This window comes from Bombus vancouverensis, chromosome 4 (assembly GCF_051014615.1).
Source record: "Bombus vancouverensis nearcticus chromosome 4, iyBomVanc1_principal, whole genome shotgun sequence".
Classification (NCBI taxonomy): Eukaryota; Metazoa; Arthropoda; class Insecta; order Hymenoptera; family Apidae; genus Bombus; species Bombus vancouverensis.
In genome coordinates, this window is record NC_134914.1 from 15,072,305 (window position 1) to 15,093,838 (window position 21,534).

The following is a 21,534-nucleotide window of genomic DNA, read 5'->3' on the forward strand; positions in this document are numbered from 1 at the left end:
ACGGCGACAGGAGTGGCTCCGGTGATTTGAACGGAAGATCGAGAAAGTCTTGTCGCTCGGTTCGGCGCCGCCCGGATTCGCTTTCGTCCTTTTCTGACATTGTAACTGGTCGTAGATTGCAGCGTGGTCGTAGAACGAGGTGGATTTCACGGAGGAGGCGGTTTATCGCACTGATTTGTGGTTTGGATTATTATCTCGAAATTTTGATTTGCAGTTTGCCTTATTGTTTTACCGATATTTTGCGATCTTTATTTTACGCGCAAAGATGTAACTTTTAACCCATTTAACAAATAGATTGGCAATGTTGAGGTTTAACAGTTCAGAGAAAAGATACGCGTTTATGCGAAATTGAAATATTATTGTAGGAGTAGTAACGATAATTGACGCGAATTGTCGATATTCTGTCGTTGTTGTTCCTACGTACTCGATAATTCGCTATCAAAAACGATTAAATTCGGTCTATATAAATATTATGTAACAACGTCGTTTCTCTGTCAATCTTTTTATATCAGTCGGTTTAAATAAAAATATGCTATTACGTGCACAATAACCAACACGTAACCAGCCACATTTACATTCATATTCAGTCAATCGCTATAAAAACGTTCTTCCAACGTTCGATACGTTTTCCATGCGATTTCTCGTCACGTTTGTTCGTAGCTAACCCAAACACGACCATACTGTCGCAATCGAGGATGTAAATTTTTCCAGCAGTTTTCCTCGCTTCACCCTCGGGCCATGCTGTGACAATAGAAGGGAGAGACGGAACCAAGACGATCGATCGTTCACCGGCTCGAGATGGCAACTAAACTTAAAGGGGGACGTCAAAGGGAGACGCTCGAGCCGCCTTTACAGAAATATGATATTTTTCCCCATGGAGCAGCTTGTTAAAAAATATCGAAAAGCGAGGGTTCGATACCCTCGAAAGCGAGGAAAAGGTCCTTTCTAATTTTTCAGCGTTGCCGTGTCTCTATCCAGCAGTGTTACACCTCTAACGGCCATTATAATTTGCATCAAAAAAAAAAAAAAAAAAAAAAAAAGAAAAAAAAGGGAAAAAAGACGAAAAGAACAAAGAGGAAAGAAAAAAGATATTCATTGACCACCGAATTCACTGAAATCAATAGAACAGCCTGTTCAAAGTCCTACTCTCGTGCGAATGGAATTTCCACGGGAACACGATCGAATTTCCATTTCAATCCCGCAAATGACTTTTTTACCCCCGTCGATTCGCGAGTGTTCGCGCTCAGCTTGGGCCGATAGCCAATTTCATAGAATCCCGTTTGGCAACGTGTCGCGCACGAGTGCCAACATTTTTCTTTTCATCGATCTCGGCCGCCAGTCAGAGAGGATTTAATTAAAAATCGCGAGTTACCGAAGCCATCCGATGAAAAACGTGGAAACGTCGCGGAGGGGCGAGTGTCGGAGAAGGGATAACCCAGGTCGATTTCAAATATTTTGCGCAAACGAGTCAGGAAGGGACTCCGCGACCGGATAGGTATAGAGATGCAATTATTTAAAACAGCAATCACGGAAATGAAAGAGCGGATTGAATAGAGAGCCACCAGAAGCTCGGTGAATATTCGAACGGCTTTCCCAGCTGGAAAAATTCTCTAAAGGCTTTCCTTCCGGGCCGGCGAACAGCAATGCAGATCAAAAATCAAACGTAACCGTGGAGTTGCTCGTTTTTTTTTTCACCCCCGGTCTTTTTTCTCGTCCCACGTTTCTCGTTTCGAGCAGAGAAACTCGCGCACATGTGCGTTTGCGACACCCTCGCTTTTAATCTTCAGTGTTTTATTTGCTATCGTAACACGCGTGCAGCGTGTATCGGAGGAATCGATGGGAAAGATTCGTGTTACGCGTTCGAAGACGATTGTAAAAATGTTTGAAACGAATGAAAGGTCTTGTTGAAAATTATGTCGCACGGATCACATTGAAACATCAAATTTCGTTTTTGAAAATGACAGTAATCGGTATTAGAAGTGGGAAGATCTGTGATTGCATCGGCGGATCAACAACCTTTTAACCGGTATACCAAATTTTCTAATTCATCTTATTCAAATACGTTTACTTGTCAATTTTTATAAATTGTTCATTCCGATGCTCCATGCGTAAAATCGCCGAAGATGGACATTGTCTATTTTTCTTTGTATTTTTATTCGTCGTATAAACGAATACTTTCATATATAGCTCTCTAGCGTTTAATTTACTTATATTCGATCAGGCGGCGGAATTGTTTGCCTTTTTCCTTGGATCTCGTTACGTTGCGTACCATTACCGCTGTACCTTTTACCGGAACCATTGTGCGCAACTAATGCGCCGGAAAATGCAACACGCGGAAGGGATTTTTATTTGTTCGTTAGCGTGCCGTGCGCGTTACTTGATTGTTCGGCCTGCTTTGTTCGTAAGGGAGCAGGCTGATTATTATCTTCTTATTGAGCTTCTATGTAGTTCGTAGGTTACACGTTGTACGGAGATTTTCTTTTACGAATGTCAATCGCGTTTCTGGATAATCGTAAATAGCTTTCGTTTGGGTCTCTTTTTCATTCCAAGCACAATGGCAAATCTCGATTAATTTATTCTTTTCTCACGTGCCGATCCCGTTATATATAACAGATATATCGATTATATCAAACGTTGTCTCTTTGGACGATCCGAAGAAAATTCCTCGACGATTGATTTACTTTAAAAAAGTTTCGTTCATCGTTGCATCGATAGCAAAGGTATCCTTGACAAAATCACTAAATGTACGTTGGTTTCCTTTAAAATTCTCCACGATACGCTTTCCAATACGTACAATGTCGACTACGCGAGTCGCGTTTGTGTAATCGAGGGATCATCTCCCGGGCGTTCAACTTTTCACGCAGTTCGACGCGAAATGATATTAAGTTTATTGTGGAAGCATGATCGATGGTCGGTCGAACGATTACGCCGATTACGAAGAAGATCCCTGTATTTACTCACACGAGACGGACACCCCTGATCAAGGTTCGAGAACGACCTTTGCCACCTTTCCCTCCCTTGAATCTGCCCTCGGTGACTTCTGCCGCCTTTTACCGGACCCTCTTGAAAACTGGCTGTCGCCTTTTGTGTTTGCCTCGCACCAGTGAGAAGGCAACCCTCCCCCGGTATTCGCTATTGACCCTGATGATTGATCATTTTGATTTGATAATAGGCTATGATAGCATCGACGTAGAGTAGGCGGAGACCGCCGATAAAATGCTTGCGATATTCTGGACGCTCTTTGGTAAATTAACGTGGAAAATATCGCGATTTCTGCTTTCAACGTATTACCAATCGTTGGTGTAGATTTCTTTGTACTAAAGTTTCACGCTATGGATATTAATACAACGATTCCTTATTTTACATTACCATTGTAATGGAATAATTATCTATTTGATCGCATCTGCCGGTTTTAAGAACTTGACGATTTCTTCGCAGCGATTTTATTTCTGTAATATTTATTGTACGACAATGGAGCTAACAATGCTCGTCAAAATATTCGAGTATTCTATGTTAATCGCAATGATAAAATCAGCATCATCGTCAAGTCGAATATTCTCGCAATATTACATTCGAAAATAATCGAGTCGTAGCTCTTGGTTCTTGAAAGCTAATCACGGTTCCTAATTGTTGAAAGAGATGCTACAATTAACGTCGATATCGGTCATGTTCTTCTCCAAACGATCTTTCAAGCCATGCCTAAAATATAAATTTTCATATAAAATTAGCAGAAGCCCCACAAATTTTTAAAGCTCGTTGAAAGCTTCTTAACTCGTCGCTGACAAATCGCGTAAGAAATGCATGGGCTAGGATTTTGCCAACAGTTCTTCTCTTTTCTAGAGGCTTCGGGTATCGGGGCTTTAATATTCTTCGACAAACGTTCCACCCCTGAAGACCAGCGAGACGAAAGGGGGAGTTTTCGCTCTGGTCGCCTCGCGGTTCGCTTCGAATTTTAATAACTCGGAGAATGCTCAGAATCCAATAATGTCCCCCGGTCGACTCTGCTCGTACGAGTACGCGCTTTTCTTCGCGTACGAGTCGCCAGATTCGCCGGCTTATGCCCCTCAGCCGCTTCGGTGCCCGTTATATCCGCTTCTCTTTCTAGCTTCTCTCGCGAATTCTCCCTTGGACCTTCTTCGACCCTCGATCTCTTACGTACGACCACTCCCTCGCCTGGAACTGCTGGAAATCTCATATTCTGGAATGACGACGCGACTTCGACCCCTCGATTCCCCACCCCTTCGTGTCTTTCCGTGGATATTCTTCTTTCTGGCACCGAAATGTTCGCCATACCGCCGTTCCAGCCTCGATTATGAATAAATTTCGACCGTGTTTCTCGAGATACGGACGGTTTCATAGTTGATGGCAGATGAATTGTTTGGTAGCTGTCTTGGAGGCCGGGGAACGTTCGCCTCTCTCGCCTGGTTTCGACGTAATACGAGTTCTATGGTATTTTATATAGGAGCTTAGGTCGTGGATATGGTAAATTACACGAATCATATGGCGAACCAAAGTATAAATTATAACGCGAGTTATGTTATAAATGATATTTTAATTGCGTAAATAAATGCCTGTTTTAGGAGGTAGAAAGTTTTGAAGAAATTAGATTTGTGCATCGAGAATGCAGAAAGATTCGCGTTTCTTTCGATGTATTATCGTTTCATCGACGATTTGCGGTTTCCCTCAATTAAAATGTATTTTACAATTTGTTCGGTTGATTTTTGATCGATGGTTGGTACTTGGTGGAATTCTAAAGTAAATTCTAAGTCCTTTATTCGTAGTTTGTGTATTTGTTGTGTAACTATTCCATCTGAAACGAACAATAAGATTCCACGAGGAAATAAAATTTGCATTCCTCTCGAAAAATTCGAAACGTTTGTTTCTTTGCTACGCGCTCAACGGAATCATTAAACCGTGAAAGCTAAATTACCAACGATACCACCGTTTTTCTCTGTACGATCGGTATGCGATAGATCTCTCGAAGAAACTCCTTTCCCTATAGTGATATTTCGCCTGCATATTTGTCACGGCCGATGCTCATGGTACCGAGCCAAGCATTCCGGGATCAAACTCGAAACGACTAAAATTCGAATAAAACCGTCATTGTGTCCGCGCCAATTGCGAAAACTTTCTCGTAAAATTCTCCTTTACTTTAAAAGACAATAAATGGCTAAAAGCCATCGGAAAAACTATTTCGCGTTTAGTCATCGCCGAGTAACGTTAAAATCCGGAAGCCGATAAAACTGGACTTACTACCTTCGCACGTAAGATCGGCTCTTTCATTTATAACGCAAAAGCACCTAAATGAACTTGATGAATCAAACTATATATTAATTACATTCTTAAACGAACACCTAAACTACAAGATCAAAGATAAAAATTGTACGTACTGCATAAAGCGACACAAGAAATCCATGTGGATATACTTGGGACAATGTAGAGTAGAGAGAGCTTTTCCTACCAGATAATTTTGTTATGAATTCCAAATTTCTTCTCCAGATATCGACAGTAATTTACCTCACTTTAATTCATTTCCTACGAAAGAATTGCCAAAGCTGCAGAATTCTTCTAAGCTCATTTTCTCTTTAAATTCTTAGATCTACCTGGAACGCGTACCGATTCCAAAGTTTTGACCGATTTTTTCTCAACCTGCAACTATTTCGTTAACAAACTTCCTCGTGGTAAATCTTGTCGACTATAATCACCCTAATTTCCACTACTCCCCCTTATGCTGCCCTCATCTTCGTCGCTCTAGCCCTTTTTCCATCTCTTTATCCGTGTTTCTCAGTCGTAGTCGGAGCCTTCGCGAAGAGGATCAGCTCTGCGACGAAGGTGAAAGACCATCGGGGATTTCGAGGGTAGTTGCACCCCGAACGATAGATTTCCAGAGCTCTCTGATCAGGCAGAAGGGAAGGGGGAGGGGTTTACGTGGAACGCGAAGTCGCTCGCGATAGAGTCACTCTCGTCGATGTCCCGGAACGAGAATGGCGAATCGAGGATCGTAGAAGAAAAAGAGAGGTTCGATGGGGACTGGAGGGGTTCTCGGAATAAGGTAAGGATAATCGAAGCAATCGAACGCCGCTGCCGGGCTATAGACGAGGGCGTTGGGCCGCGAAATGAATTCCACCCTTGCAGCTCGAGCGGGGCTGGAAGAAAGCGAGCGCCCTCGCGCTATCGCACACGTATGCACGGACACATGGTCGCCGTGAAACGACGCTCCGGGCTGCTCGGAGAATGATAACGTCGCGCTAGAACGAAGATTTGTGAATACATTAGAGAAAATGCACGGCAGTCGGAGGAAAAAGAGGGTGAACTGTGAGGGATAGCGGGTTCCTCGGGGGAAACGCCTTGGAATCGTCTTCTGCTGGTGTATTTATCTTCTTAGGATCGCTTACGACTCGTGGCGAGTCAACGAACTTGGAACTCGGCCCTCCCTGGTATTCCAGGAGAGATTGTCGCACCCCGAGACAACAGACGAGGGTTGTGAGCGTTCTTTGATTGCTACGAACTTTCGGCGATGTGTAACAGTGTTATTTGTATGGCGGTGGACTTGACATTTGGTGAGGAAACGGACGGAGAGAATGGAAGGTTTCGTAATAGTAGAGAGTTTCGTGGTTTTGAGTTTCGAACGTGTATAAATTGGCTGAAACGGGTTGTTCGTTACGTACGGTATGCTAAGTTTCGCGATTAAATTAGAATTGCAACTTTTCTACGTTTCTGCGACTGCGTAACTTTAACGAGCAACTTAAACTCATAGTCTGCTGTGATTCCATAAATAGATAGCAAATACTACGTCTAATTACCGATTCGTTATTAATTTCCATTCTTTTGATCGAATACCGAATTCGAATACCAGATTCGAATAGGAAATTCGAACGATACGTAGAAATGCTAAATATCAAATTTAAGTGGCCATTTCAATAAACGTTGTTTAAAATATCGCCATTAAGAATCAAGCAATTTATCTAAATACTTACGAACGATAATCTACGTATCATGTACACTGGCGTGTGGAACAAGTAGATCGCGAATCAATTTGCGCTCGTTTAAAAAGCTTGTTAGCGCCTGGTAGAGATCGTTTGTTCTCGGTCCCAGTTCTATCATCCTCGAGGACACCTAATTCTCAGCTGGACGAAGCGATCGACTGGATCTAAATTGCCCCCGTTACTCTCGTTTCACGAGGCTAGACTCGGAACGTTCAAAGGGCAACGTGTTTCGCGACAGTGATAAAAAGAGTCGTCGGTATTACGAAGGTGGAGACATCGTTTCGTGGGTCTGGGTCGAACGTGTTTCCCTTCTCTGTTATTTCTCGAGGGCCACCTCCGCCACTTTCTTGCTCGCGCACTCTCCTGGCGAGAGACTGATGGCGGTTTATATTACGCGGATTCATATTACCACCAATTAAACTCCTATACTACCTCGAGCCTGTGGTGTTCATACGTTATACTGGGGGATACGGGACGTTGGTACCTGGTGCACGATTCTTCTACACGTTCGCGTTTAACGTTTTCTAACGGGTGTTTCTACTCGATCTCTATTCCAGGTCCCGTGTTTAAGATTAGACTGCGGATTTTGGTGCATTTACGAGAAACTCGAAAGTGCAAAGTTGTACACGATACGAATATCTTTTAACGAAACAGTTGTTTCCAGCGTATGTTTAAAAATAGGAATAGGCATAAGAATCAGCAGTCGAGTTATGACAGATAAATATACGATTTTAGAGATTTGTAGATGTCTCGTGGAATCCGGTTTAAGAATGATCTTCTGTACGCTGGTGATTAATATCTTATCTTCTCCTGTGTCTATCTTCCGAGCAGCTTATTCGTTTCGTCTCTATCCATGAATTTTAATTCTGTGGATTTTTTGAACACCGTTCGCATACATATTTCACGATCGTGACACTCGAGGAATGCAGATTGTTCGATTCAGTTGGTCATTAGTCGAAGAATCGACGGTGTTGCTTAGTCCCCGTGTATCGGTTTCAGTTCATTATCGCAATTAGAAGAATGTTTGCTCCTTCGGAAATTACCTGGCGACCTTTGCGTGCAACGATTCCGCTTGCGAAAAGTCCCCTGGGCGAGGTGACTCGCAATTATTGGCAAAAGTCATGCAGTCAGAACGAACGAAGAAGAGTCAAGGAGGGTCAATGATTTCGATATCTTCGTTAATTCTCTCCTTATCGCCGTTCTTATGGAAACGAAAGGCTATCCGAAGTTTCCTCTTTCGATAAAGAGTCAACGTAAAGAGCCACGTGAAACGTAAGCCCAGCGATTGAAAGCAGTTTCATATTTTTCGGTATCCTCAAAGATTTCGTGACAATATCGTTTAGAAAATTACCCAAAGGATATCTCACGTTAGATATAATGTTTTTATCCATCTAAGTTTAGATTTCAGCGTAGAAATTAGACAATTTGATACTAATTTTAGCTACGAAATATTGATTCGAATATTATTTAGAAAAATATTACTACTTCGATCGTCGACTTTTCAACTTTCTAACGCAAATTCACTTTGTAATGTCTTGTTTCGAATATCGTTGCACGTCGTTCAGAGTCACCCGGTGTGTATGGATGCGAGGATACCACCGCGCGAGAGGAGACATTAATATTAAGCGTCCCCACTCGGGCAGCACAAAGATCGCCGATAAGATTTTTATAGTACGACCGGGTGGCGGCAGACTCGCGCATTGCCAAATCGCGCTAAGCTTCTTCGTCTTAAATTTTACATTGACCAATATTACACGTCACCTTTTTTTTGCATCCTCCTGTCTGTTCAGAAATTAACTTTTTAAGTCAAACTGATCAATTTCTTCGAGCTTAATCTTTTAATTAAGATTAAAAAAAGAAAAAAGAATCGCATATCAATCGCGCGTTTTAGTAATAAAAATTTTTTGAAATTAAAATTAAGAAATATTCGGAAGGTGGATCGATTTAACTTGCGAATGCTATAAACATTTCGAAGTATTTATAGAAATATCCATAGTCTAGCGATTTCTTAATTACAAAGATTCTACGAAGCAATATACGAAAGCAAAATTAAACGCTTCTGTCCGAGTTAAATTATCCTACTCCTGCGTCCTTCGTCACTAAGAACTTCCTCGACCTCCAGCCTCTCAGAGAACGTATTCGTTTCATCGACTAAATTTCCAGTGAGGAAGTTGCCAGCCGAAAGATTTATTTTAAGAATCTCTGGCCCGTGACGTGGAAGGACTCACTGACCGTCGGAATGTCTTCGGCACGGAATTATCCTGCCGGATTGAAATGAGTTCTAAGAATCGGGGTACGAGAATTGGCTCGCTCCGGTACCGTTCTAGAGAGTCTAGGAAATTAATAGCTCTTCTATTGTTCAACCTGCTAATTTTAGATGAAATGTTTTTATACATATTTTTCTCCTTATTCTTATTGTTTCGTTCATTGGAATTATCTCATCGGAAGACGTTGATTTTCGAGTATCGATCCATTCGGTGCTGACTGAAATAAGTAAATGCGCTTTTTAAGCAATTTGAATTGCAAAATTCTTGTGTAATTTTCGTTCTAGAATTTCTATTGCCGCATAAAAGAAGGAGCAATACGTTTGCTTCGATAGTGCAAGAGATTTCACGAATATTGCATAACGGAGGATTCTACGTTTTTTTTGCAATGACTATTTTAACGTGTTTGGACTTTCACGGTGATAGATTTGCATATTTTCTCTGGTTATGGCGTGTAACCAACGAAATAGGAGAAAAGTCGTAAACGTAGCTTTGTAAATCGAGGTTTGAATCGCTAACTACATCAACTATCGTCTAACAAATTTAGAAAAGAGAAACCTTTACGAAATTTGTCATTTATACAAAATGCAACGGCACAAACTACCAACGTCTTTCTCGAATCTACGCTTTAATTTTTTATTTCATTCCTAAATAACAAACTAACAAAAAAAAAAAGAGAAACGACAAAAGTAAAATGACTGTCTCTGAAATTCACGTGGACGATCCTGGCCGAATCCTGGCGATTCGATCTTGGCCGGAGAATCATAGTCCGGCCAGTCTGACGAGGAGGAAGCTATCGGCTCGAGACACGAGAATTCAGCGCTGGACTAGCCCGAAGCTTGTTCGGGATTGAAAGTTCACTGGCATTGGAATTATCGTGAGGGCAACGATACGTGCGAATCACGTCGCGAGTCACGGCCCCTTTCGTGACCGGCGCTCGTGAATGCCGATGGGCGTATTCGTGTATACGTCCGAAAGGGAGAATCGATCTGAAAAGATCGAGCGGACTGTCCGTACGGAGGCATCGGTAGCTGCCTTCTCTTATTGATTAACAGAACGTTACGCCTTCGCTCCAACGTTTCGAACGTCGATCACCTTTGAATCGGGTGATGATCGTGCGACGTCTCATCGTGATCGAGTTGACGGCAGGATTTTGTCTCGTAATTGGAATTTTGATGGGATAGATACGTATTGGGTTGATGCATGTGAAACCGTTTTTCCACATAAGAGTTCGATCGAGACGGTTTCTTTGGAACCTCGTATTAAACCATAGATTCTCTCCTTGAAATCGTATTTGCAGTGCATATAGAGAAGGTATTTTTTTAGCAGGTCTTATATCTCGTTGTCAATTTCTTCTTTTTGCAATTATTTGAAGATGCGATTAAATGGTACGAAATTTAATATACAATAGAACTGTACTAATTAAAAGGAAATTGCAATTAGTTCACGGTTAACTGGACTTTTGTCCATCGAGTACATTCGTCTGAACGCGATCTTCTATTGTGCGAACGAAAAATAATAAGCGGCGGACAAAACGGATGAACTCGTATTACGTAAATTCCGCGGTTATATCAACTGTTTGCCCCCACAAGTTCGGACAAACGGAGTTTTACTACAAAATTTCACGCGTTCTCCGTTCGAATGCAACGTCGCGCGTAGCCGAAGGTGGGTCCGTAACATCGTTATCATCGCCGGACGTGTAAAAGTCAGCCCGTTTCGTAGCGCACTTTGAAATTTCGAATCACGTCGCAGAGACGCGGCCGTTGTGTCCGCGATCCTTCGCGATCGGTTGTAAACGCCGCGACGTAATTTGTGGAAATTCGCTTTATGGCCGTACGCGATCGGTGTTCGATCCAAGCAACCTCGACAACGAACGAGCTTTTCACCGTGAATGTTACTCGAAGTTGGCAGAATAGTCGAGAACCGAACATCGATCCTGTACTTACGTAACGAAGTCAAGAAATCAACAAAAATTGATCGGTTCGACTCCGTACAGGCCCGCACGTATTTCTCTATAAGCGAGCATCATCAACGAATGTTTCTCTTTTCCACGAACGTTCGCCCTCTGTAAAAGCCTCGGCAACCACCACTGTGGTGTCTAACTTTTCATTCGTCCGCTAAGTTTCTTTCTTTATTGGGCGACTGTGCCGCAACGAAAGCGTTTAGCTTTCGAGGAAGAACTTGGTGAAGATAAATAAGGAGAAGCGACGGCGAAAAGGAGAGCTGACCGTGCGACAGAGAAAAGGGGAGAGGGTGGAATCTGTTCGCGAGGGAAGCTGAATAAAAGTGGAAGAGCGAGAAAGAGGAGAAGCGCGAAGCAAGCAAGTGGCCCTTTTGTAGTCGTTGGGTGATAATTTTTAATCAGTGCGCCCGTTGGTCCACCGTGAACGAACTCGTTCCTTTGTGCTCCTTTCGCGGGCAACTGGCCAAGGAAAGGTATTGACCCAGACCAAAGGCTTCCAGGCGGAAGGACAAAAGTTTCGGGATAATTGGAAGTGGTCGGACGCTGCGGACCCGAAAATGCATAATCGTGCCGCGCTGATTTTCAATGGGACCCGGCGTTATCTTTGAAATCGTGGTTTTAAGGGCTCCTTAGAGGCTCACGATGTTTGTTGTTAATTTAGAAGGCGATCATCCGTTTCAAGTTGCATTAGATGGGTTATTCGCAACATTTTTTGTCACTTTGTTGACAACGGCGTAAGATGTAGATCGAAATAAGATGTAGATGCTTTTAATTGACCAAATATATATTTATTCTAAGATCGCTATAAGCTACATAGCTTACAAGCGAGAAAAGAACGCTTCTGCAGAAAGAACGCTCTTTTCTGTTTCTCGTACTATTTTCTTTCAACATTCGTTAAGAATACTGTCCGAAATTTCATATTATAAAAGCGATAATTATCATTTACAAGAACAAAAGTCCAGCGAAAATGAAACTACAAAATCGAATCGACCGACTTACACGAGTACGTCTTGCATGAAACATCATCGATCTCCTCTGAAATCTGCATTCTCAAAATTCCTAAACCTTTCCGACTTCTGTGCAAATTTCTTACCTAACCTAATGCAGCGTTGCTTATACTCGGAGTTTTCAAGACGACCCGACCATATTCAAGCGTGCAGTAAACTCATTTCGGTTGGCGAGGCGTTCTGACGATTTGCCGGTCGCGCCTCGCGCACCCAAAAGAACGAAACGAAATTGCGTGGCTACCATAACCCCGAGGTCCTCCGCCGCGTTAGTCGGTGAGCTCGTGGCACAGCTTCCTCCAGGGTCCACGAAGGTATGCGGCCACGAAGAGGACTAGACTGCGGGGCACGCGGAGCGCCACCGGAGGCTATTAGGTGTGCGGCATTCCGAGGTTCCTGGCTTTGCAAGGGCAAACCGCGGCGATCCACACGTCCACGCAGGCGAAATCATTCCTAGCGGCTAGAGAGTCCTTGCTTAACACACTTCCTATCAATCTGATTTCGAATTGCCAGACTGCGCGTTTATGGGAAACAAATGGATGCGAATGTATTAGGTTGGCAATTAAGTGATTGCGGATTTTGTCATTTGGTGGTATTGACAAAATCCGCAATTACTTAGTTGCCAACTCAATACAAAGAAACGTGTACAATTTTCAAAGCGAAAGATAAAATATGCAGAGAAGTCGGTGATGATGATAGATAAAAAAATAAAACGAGAAAGTCATTTTATCCTAACTATTACTTTGAGACGAAACCTTACAAGAAGAAAAGAATTTCTATCGACGTTAGTTTACGTCACGAATTCTTTGCAAATCATCGTCCGAAACGCGAGTCGTCTGAAATAGGATACTTTATACAAAATTCTATGAAAACAATATGAAAATTCAAATCGTACCTAGTTTCCAAATGTTAAGTTAAGTTAAATGTTAAATGAACCTGTTACTCGGTTCGTCGATTATTTAACGAATCAATTGTACGAAGATACTGTCGGCTCGTTAATGGATCCAGGCGAAAAAATAAAAATGTTGGAAGTTGTATATATAGAAAATACAGGAATAGAATTGGTTTGGTATCCGTCGTTGATGGAGCAGCTATTGGTGGCGTGGGTGAGCGGTCAGGCGTATGTATACGTGTTTGCGTATAAAGGGAATACACCGGTGGTGTGGGTGCCGCATTCCAAGGCCCATTCAGACGGCCATGCCCAACGATGTCAGACATGCCCACAAACAGACAGGCAGACGCCCGGGCGAACCTTTTCTCAATCAGGCCGATGCGTTCTAAGTTAATTGTCCCGCACTTTTGGTATGTCGTCGTAATTCTTTCAGTCCCGTCTCGTTAAAACGTGACCCACCACGCAAGAAAAATATCCGTCCTTTGTGCATCGATTTCCCGTTCATTTTCGTTCGTCTGTTTCATCGTCGAACCTGTCTGTACGATGACGTGTTAAACAGACGAGCTTTAATCGTTACAGGGGGATAATAAAGCAGACCGAGTTCATAAATTACAGTTTTTAAAATCGCGTTATGAATTACAAGTAAATTTCAGTCCGACAATTATGTATGAAATTTACCCACGTTCGATCGAATCGAATAACACAATGAAAATAAATTATACAAAATAATTATATAGCTAAGTGAAATACAGAAGAATAATCTTACGTTGTCACGATAACTTCAGCCGAATCGACGCGACGCTTCGACACAGAACCTTAACATCCTTTTACACAATGAGAAACCGAATACCACCTTTCCAACTCCAATAAATCCATCCAACCGAGCGAATCTCGTCTAACCACACGATCAAGCCATCCTTGCCATACGAATATTAAGAAAAAAGAAGAAGCTCATTAACTATGCGCGGCGTACGATTCCAAGGAACTCAGCATGGACCTAAGGGATCCGAGCAAAAAGATATCCGAGACGGTTTCGTTCGCCGTTTCCTAGTCAAATTAAAGCCTCTGCCAACTGTTCGGTGAGCGAGTTTTAATCCAACGAAACGAGAGAGGACTGGCGATCGCGTTTAATCGGCGAAGACCAGCCGCGGATCGGCATTGTTTTGTGGAATTAGGATCGAGATTCGAGAGCGGCCTGGCCAAACGTAGAAGAAGAACGGGTCGTCGAGAAGATCGAAAGAAGAGCGAAGAAAGGAGAGAGGAATGGAACAGGGACGAATCCTCGAGGAGGAGACGGAGATGCCGGTGGTTTTCGCATACCTTTAATATCTCCGCACACAGAAGAGGTCCTTTGGATAGCTGTTGGACAGGCACGGCGATGACGTGACACTACTGGAGTTAAGTGGCGAAACGCGCGGACAAAAAGCCCCATGAAAAACCGAGGCGAAACCGAGGCGAAGCGGCTAAAACAAAGGAGGTGTGGAGGTGTGACGAAACGCCGTGAAGAGAACTGGAGGAACAGCTCGCCGGAACCTTCTATCGGTCTCTCTTTCTCCTTTCTTCCGTTCGCCATAAAACGCGCTCCCAAAATTCGCTTTTTCGTTTCTTTCTCCTCCTTCTTTTTTTTTTTTTAATATCTAATTTATTTTTAAGGTTTTTGTAGTTTCTTGGAATTTTCAGAGATTTCTTGATTGGACAGAGTCGTGGTTTGTCGTTAGTGTTAAATCAACGATATGTCGATGGAAAATAAAGTCGATGGAAGATATCGAAGTCGTAATGAAAAACTTTTGAATGCGGTGGAATCTTAATTATCTGTATTATAATTATGCCGTGCGATATGTAATTTAATTTTTTCATTTTTTCTCCACTTTTCAATAAAAATCTAACGATTTACTGTCAGTTTCTATCCTAACTTTCCGGCCTATGTCTAACAGAGTCGAGTTTTAAAGAAGACATTTACTGGCTGCAAAAAGGCAAGAGAACGAAATATCCTCGATGCAGGAGGACCATCGAACTCGCAACGAAACTCGATCAGACCCAGGGAAGATTATGAGGCTAGCTCGCGTGAGTCGGGATAAAAATTATTTTTCGCCTTGATTGAGATCTCTTGGGAACAGGTTCGTGAGGCAGTGGTACGTACGTGTGAACCGTGTTACAAGATCCAGCCCTATGAAATATCAATGGCTTATTACTAATGTAATCTTTCGTTCAATGCTCGATGATTGCCAGACAAGCTACCGTGCGCTTCGGCGCGGATGTTCGATCGAAAAACTTTTTTTTTGTTTGTACAGGTACCACGGATCGTCGATCCTTTATAGAATTGATACAACAAATTATTCATCTACCAAAGTATATTATTACATTTGTTAGTTAGAACCAAAGAAATATTTGTATATTATTGATTGCATAGATCTTTAAACTGCGAGGTTCGTAGCTAGCAAAGGTCTTTCGACAGGATTTAACCGATCGTTCCTCGCAAAAATATTCGTCGCTTATCATTCAGATAACAGACATTGGAAGGGATTTAAACAATTTTTCAATAATGACATTTTTCTTGTCAAACGATAATAATTTTTATTCGACGAAATAATGAAAATTCCATTCTGAAGAATATGACATCTCGCTCTTAGGATTAATCTTCCGAAAATATCTCTAAATGTACGACTGTCGTCCAAAAGAAGAAGTGCATCAAGAAAAATCATTTTTAGAACGAGACAGGGATACACGACCGATCAAAGAGTGTTCTTTCATTCTCGATCGGAAGGAGGACTAGGGTGAAGTGACAGGGGTTGGAAAAAGTAATCGAAATAAATCCAAGAGAGCGGAGTGAGCTCGGGCTTGCATGCCAAACGGCCATTTTTAAAACTCCACCGGGAAAATAAGAAAAACTCATCAAGTAGGGATGATTGCCGTTCCCTCCACCGTGAACCGCCGACAACCCTCGCCCACGGGAGCCACCACGGGTCTCTATGCTATTCCATGTCTGTAATCTAGGCTTCCCCCCTTCTTCCATGGGTCCTCAGGAATTCGCCTACGGGTTATTGTCCAAGTATCTTCGCTATGTTGACCTTCAATAATGAAAGAATACCTTGGAAGAACGATACACAGGAGTGGATCTGCAGGGACGCGAAAGATGCCGAAGATTAGGCCGAGAGTAATATCAAACGAGCCGGTTGGGCTGTTACAATGGTTGGAAAAATTTGATGAAAATTTTAGGTGAATTTAGAATTGGTCTCTGTATTATTGTTATTGTTATTATTATCATGATTATTGTCGTAACTAATAATCGTGGTTTAGTTTCAAATTTTGATTGTACGAAGGTCGATGAAAATTTTAGGCTAATTTGGAGGGAGTTTTGTTATTTCTATATTATTATTGTAACTAATAATCGCGAGATATTATGCGCGATCACAACGATTGCTTCGTATTTTACATAATTTCCCGAAATTTCGTGACTATGGAAACACGTAATTGGGAAGTGACGGAAAGAAACGGATAACCCTCGCCTGATAGAGACTCGGTTATCTTCGTCACGAGTATCGAGTACGTTTTATTTTATAACGACAAAGCAAAGAATCGAACGAAAAGAATTTTTCCGACGCCCATTACATATTCGGTTAAATGTTAAAGTTGCTTAGGTAATTTAATGAAATAATAACACGTCAGTGTTACCTGGGAAGTTACGTTTCTGGCATATTTCCGTCTCTAAAATAATATTTAACTACGGCCCAATGGAATTATTATTTCTCGTAAAAATGTTCGTGAGATCCCTTCGAGTGATATTTTAAAACGGTGGAAAACGGAGAGGGTCGCGAAAAGAAAATTGACTGAAGAAAAGTCGAGCTCGTAAGGCAGCCAGTCCCGTGTGTAAACTTTTCTGAATTTCCTTAGGCAAATATTGGCCCTGGTCGCGTAACAGGGGCGTACAGCGCGCTGGCTCTTAGGGGAGGTCGCGAGGGCGAGGAAAATGAGATTTCTCTTCGATAGAGAAGGTTTCGTCGCGCGGCTCTGATGGCAATGGCGAATTTCAAATTAACTCGTATCGTGCTCTGACGTGCCGCGTAATATCCAGAGACGCGTGTTCGGTTGAAATCATTTTGCAAAATGAAAAGTAAAATCACCTCTGTGTAATTGATTCAAGCTGTAAAGACACGTCAACGGGTTATTACTTGCGAAACCTACGAAACTTTTCATCTTGTGCATGCGTTTCCACGCGCAATATCCTACGATTATATTCGATATCCTTCTTAATTTTTTCACTTTCATATCGTATATAGAAAAATATATGTACAATCTTTTGCCCGCCTATACAATACGGAAAGTGTCGTTTAAAATTTACCGTGATCGTTTTCTATTCGATCGAAATTCGGCTAATAAAAATAATAAGCTCCTCTCCTAATAGCCTCTACCAAAGAAAGCAGATGGTTCCCCAACGTGCCATGAACCTATATCGAAAACCCTTTCCACACTGGGTTTCTGAAAATCGTAGTTCTTTGCCTCTACCTAACTTCTTCCTTCCTTTCCCCTCTCTTACCTCGGACGTTATCGAGTAATATGCTTTTCAAAGGAATTATCTTAGAGAAGCTAGTAAAGGCGACACCTAAAGACACGTACTGCTAAAGCCTAGTGACATTTACGAGATAATACGCGACAAAAGCGAGTTAGGAAATTTTACGGGGTCCCAGTCACGGTGAAAATATATATATTTTTTTCTTTTTCCTTCGGCGGATAGCCGGACGGGACAGAAACCGCAATTATAGTCGTATTATGTGGCGTGGTTCGCGCGCATTTTCTTTTTGCCAAGTCGGCCGGACCTGGTCACGTGTAAAACCCGCGTTTAAAGGCGCCTGCTCAACGCGGCCAGCCCGTAAAAAGAGCGGCCGGCGACAATTCGTGAGATAACATTGGATTCTTTATCCCGTTTTATGGCCGGACAACTCGGTTCCTCTGTTTTAGGCTCGAACGTGTTATGTTTTACATTTCCACGTCCACGCACCGCGTGATTTTACTGTTTCCTCAGCCGGGACGCGCCGCCACGAGCCTTCGAACGCTCTTTTAAGAGCGCGACAGGCCATCTTTTTTTCCCGCGGAACTGGAAATCGGTTTTACGAGCGTAGCTATTCGAATATCTTAGCCAATGACAAAGAACTCGCTTAGAAAGTTGTACGAGAGATGTTAGAGACGCGAGAGAATCGAAGGAATTTGCCGAATGATAAATAGATCTTGAATATTTATGCAAATTCGCGCTTTTACGAATGTAATCGAAGAACGAAACTTTGGCAGAAAATCGTTGTATCTATTAAATATCTGACAAAGAGTATTTTGCATATTTTTTTGCATTTGCCAGATTTCCCATAAATCTGTAAAAATGCGCATCTAACGATAGATGCACAGCGTAATTACGTTTTAGAGAACTGATCCTGTATATACTTGACTCGTTCGAATTTGGCTCGATCGTTGCTTTCGTAAGAAGGAAAATTTCAATAGATTCGCTTTCAATTTGACAATTTACGAGTGAAATTGATTCTGCTCTTTAATGCTTTACGCCATCGACGCGTATTCGGACGTACTGGTGTTCTTACGGGCGGAACATGCGAAGACCGTGATGCACACGCTCATAAAAATCTATATACATACATATTTGATTACATCGCCATATCGAGACCATCAAAACGTCAATTCGTCCGGATACGGATCCATTGTAACCACAGCCTTAGGAATATTCGACCGGCGAAGAATACGCGAGACTTTCGAGAGAACTTTGCCTTTTCACATTTGATACTTTTAATGGTTTCAACGCTTCGGTTCTTGGGAGAAGCAATTTGGAAATATACAGACAACGTTGCTTGGATTTATTCGTAATTTCAATGGATTCGTGCGACGACAAACGTACGTAAGATTTATAAGAAAAATGATCGTTCGATAGCGATGTCTGAGTTTGCTTTAGATACGTCAAATTCGAATTATCGTGAAAAATATTAATTGTCTGCGACTGAAAGAAACTTCGACTTACAAATAGTGCGAAGAAGGGAGAACCGTGATCTCGTTTCTAGTATCGACTCGCTCGCAATCAGACTTTTTCCTCTAGAATAAGAGAAAGGTAAAAAGGACTGGTACGGTGCAAGATAAATTTCTTTTCTGGTCCACGATCGTCGACGGGTCAGAAAAAGAAGTTTCCGTCAGTTCTTGCCGGTGGAAGAACCTTGGAGGGATTTGAATACGATCGATTCCCAATAAATAAGGATTGCTCGTGATTATGGAGCTGGTCCTTCCACGTAGAAAGCGAACGAGGTTGAGAGGGTACGGAGGTGGGTCTCGCTATCTGTAAAAGATAACAGGACAACCCTTGGCGATGGTAGTTGGGTTGGGCTTCGTTAGACCGAGTCCCTTTCACGGGTCCTTCGATTTTATTCGAAGAACCGATTGGGAAAGAAAATCCTCGTGTTAGACTTTCGACTTCACGAAAGAAGCTTTTTTTCATCTGATATCGACTATGCGATTGTTAAACGTATATATAGGGCAAAACTATGGCAAAATGTTAAAAACATTGGGTTACTGGAAATGAAATAAGTCGATGAAAGGGAATGGAGCAGAGCGTGAAACGGGAGAAGATCAAAAAGCTTGAATTATTCTGAATGCGCGAAGAAAAGAGAATGCCGAAATTTGATTGCGAGTGAAACTGAAACGGAACAAACGATTGCGATGACGCGTCGAGTTAAAAAGAGAAGAGACGAGAAGAAAGCTGAAATTCCATTGCGAATCTATACGAGGAGCAAGAGCAAATGTAATGGTGACATGTTGAGGCAAGCCGAGTGAAAAAAGGAAGGCGAAAAAGGAGAAGCTCGAATTCCATTGCGAATCAGACCGAAACGGAACAAACGAGTGCACCACCAACATGCCGAATCACTACGGGAAACAGAAGAAAAAAAAACACCTAACTCGAACGTAAAAAGGAAACGTAAAAAAAAGAAAAACAAGGAAAAGAAACAAGTATAAAAGAAAGAAAGAAAGAAAGAAAGAAAAAGAAAAGAAGAACAATCGAATACCTGGCCGGTAAGAATTCGCATCGCAAATCCGTCCCACGTCAACAGCGGACCGAAATCACGAATTCTCGGACTGTTGCGTGATCCGGCGTTGATTTATGACAAATAAGAGAATTCGGCCTGGCTACGCACGTTTCGAGCGGTATAACCAGGCGCGTACCAATAATGAATACGTATAAGGAAGAGGGAAGGAGCAGCCCCAGAGTCGAAACGGGGGATGGAGAAGGGGAGAGCGAGAGGGAAGCCCAGAGCGTACGGAGCCGTCGACTTATTTGAAATGTAAAGACGCGCCTCTCTTTTCTCTCTTCTTCGTCTTCGTCCCTCTGGCCGCGAATATTCCATTAGCGGCGCTCTGTGTGCGTGTAGGGCATTGCGCGTGGCATACATGCATAATCGTATATCAAATTATTTATATGTGCACCGGTGCACGGCAATGCGTCTGCGGAATGTACGTGCACACCGTATGGGAGAAATGTGCGCGCGAGCGAAACACACGGGTAATCCTCTAGCTCTGTCGCTGCATGATTTTCGTATGGTCACCTCTGTATATATACACCGTGGTCCTAAATTCGCGATACGAGTAAAGTCAAAGGAGATGCTACGGGTCGAGATAGAAAAAAAAAAAAAACAAAATCACGAGAAACGAGATAGCATTGAACGCGATCGGTTTGAAGGAAATTTAGTTTCCTATGGTTATACTACCTATAGAATCATACCGATTTGCTTTCGACTACGAATTTAGCATCACGATGTATATGTATTGTTTGTGTACGTGAGTGAGTTTTATAGCATCGTGTACAGGAGTACGAGTACGTGGAAACGCGAGCGTGAGAGCACGATGGCGCCGTCAGTCAATATTTATAAGCTACAGAGAGTTCTGTCCGTTTGTTTAACCTGCAGACGGAGACGCTCTTTTTTCTTATTTTCCCCGCGAACGATGTAAAATACGACGCAATAAATTGCTGCGAAAATTTCAGTCGGTTTCGGGGTGCCTAAAGGTTCGCCAAAGCTCTGTCACCAGCGAGGCGAATTTTGAAATGAGTGGAAAGTTGTTTGCTTGAAGTTTCTGTCGATCAGGTGTTTAAACAAATTGCGTAAATATGAAATACAAATATATATTTCAAGCGATACGTAATTCCTATAACGTTAAGCACGCGCAAAATAACGTAGGAATAATAATCGAAACCTCTTTGATGTGTCCTTAAATTTTCACGCTAATATCTTTGTTAATTCGAAGACTAATCGAGATTAATCGGTTTAAAATATACGTTTCGGACAAAATGAAAACTCTTCATCGACGAAACGTTGTAGCTTGGAATAGAAGCAGTCGATGGTGTTGCAAATGTATTTCTTGATAATATATTAACGATTCTTAAATAAAT

General features: G+C 42.2%; 1 protein-coding gene across 2 annotated transcripts in view; it reads right to left on the bottom strand.

Annotated features, from left to right (window-relative positions):
- Window positions 1-21,534, bottom strand: part of zfh2 (Zn finger homeodomain 2) — a 389,827-nt gene that overhangs the window by 38,235 nt on the left and 330,058 nt on the right. The window lies entirely within an intron of this gene.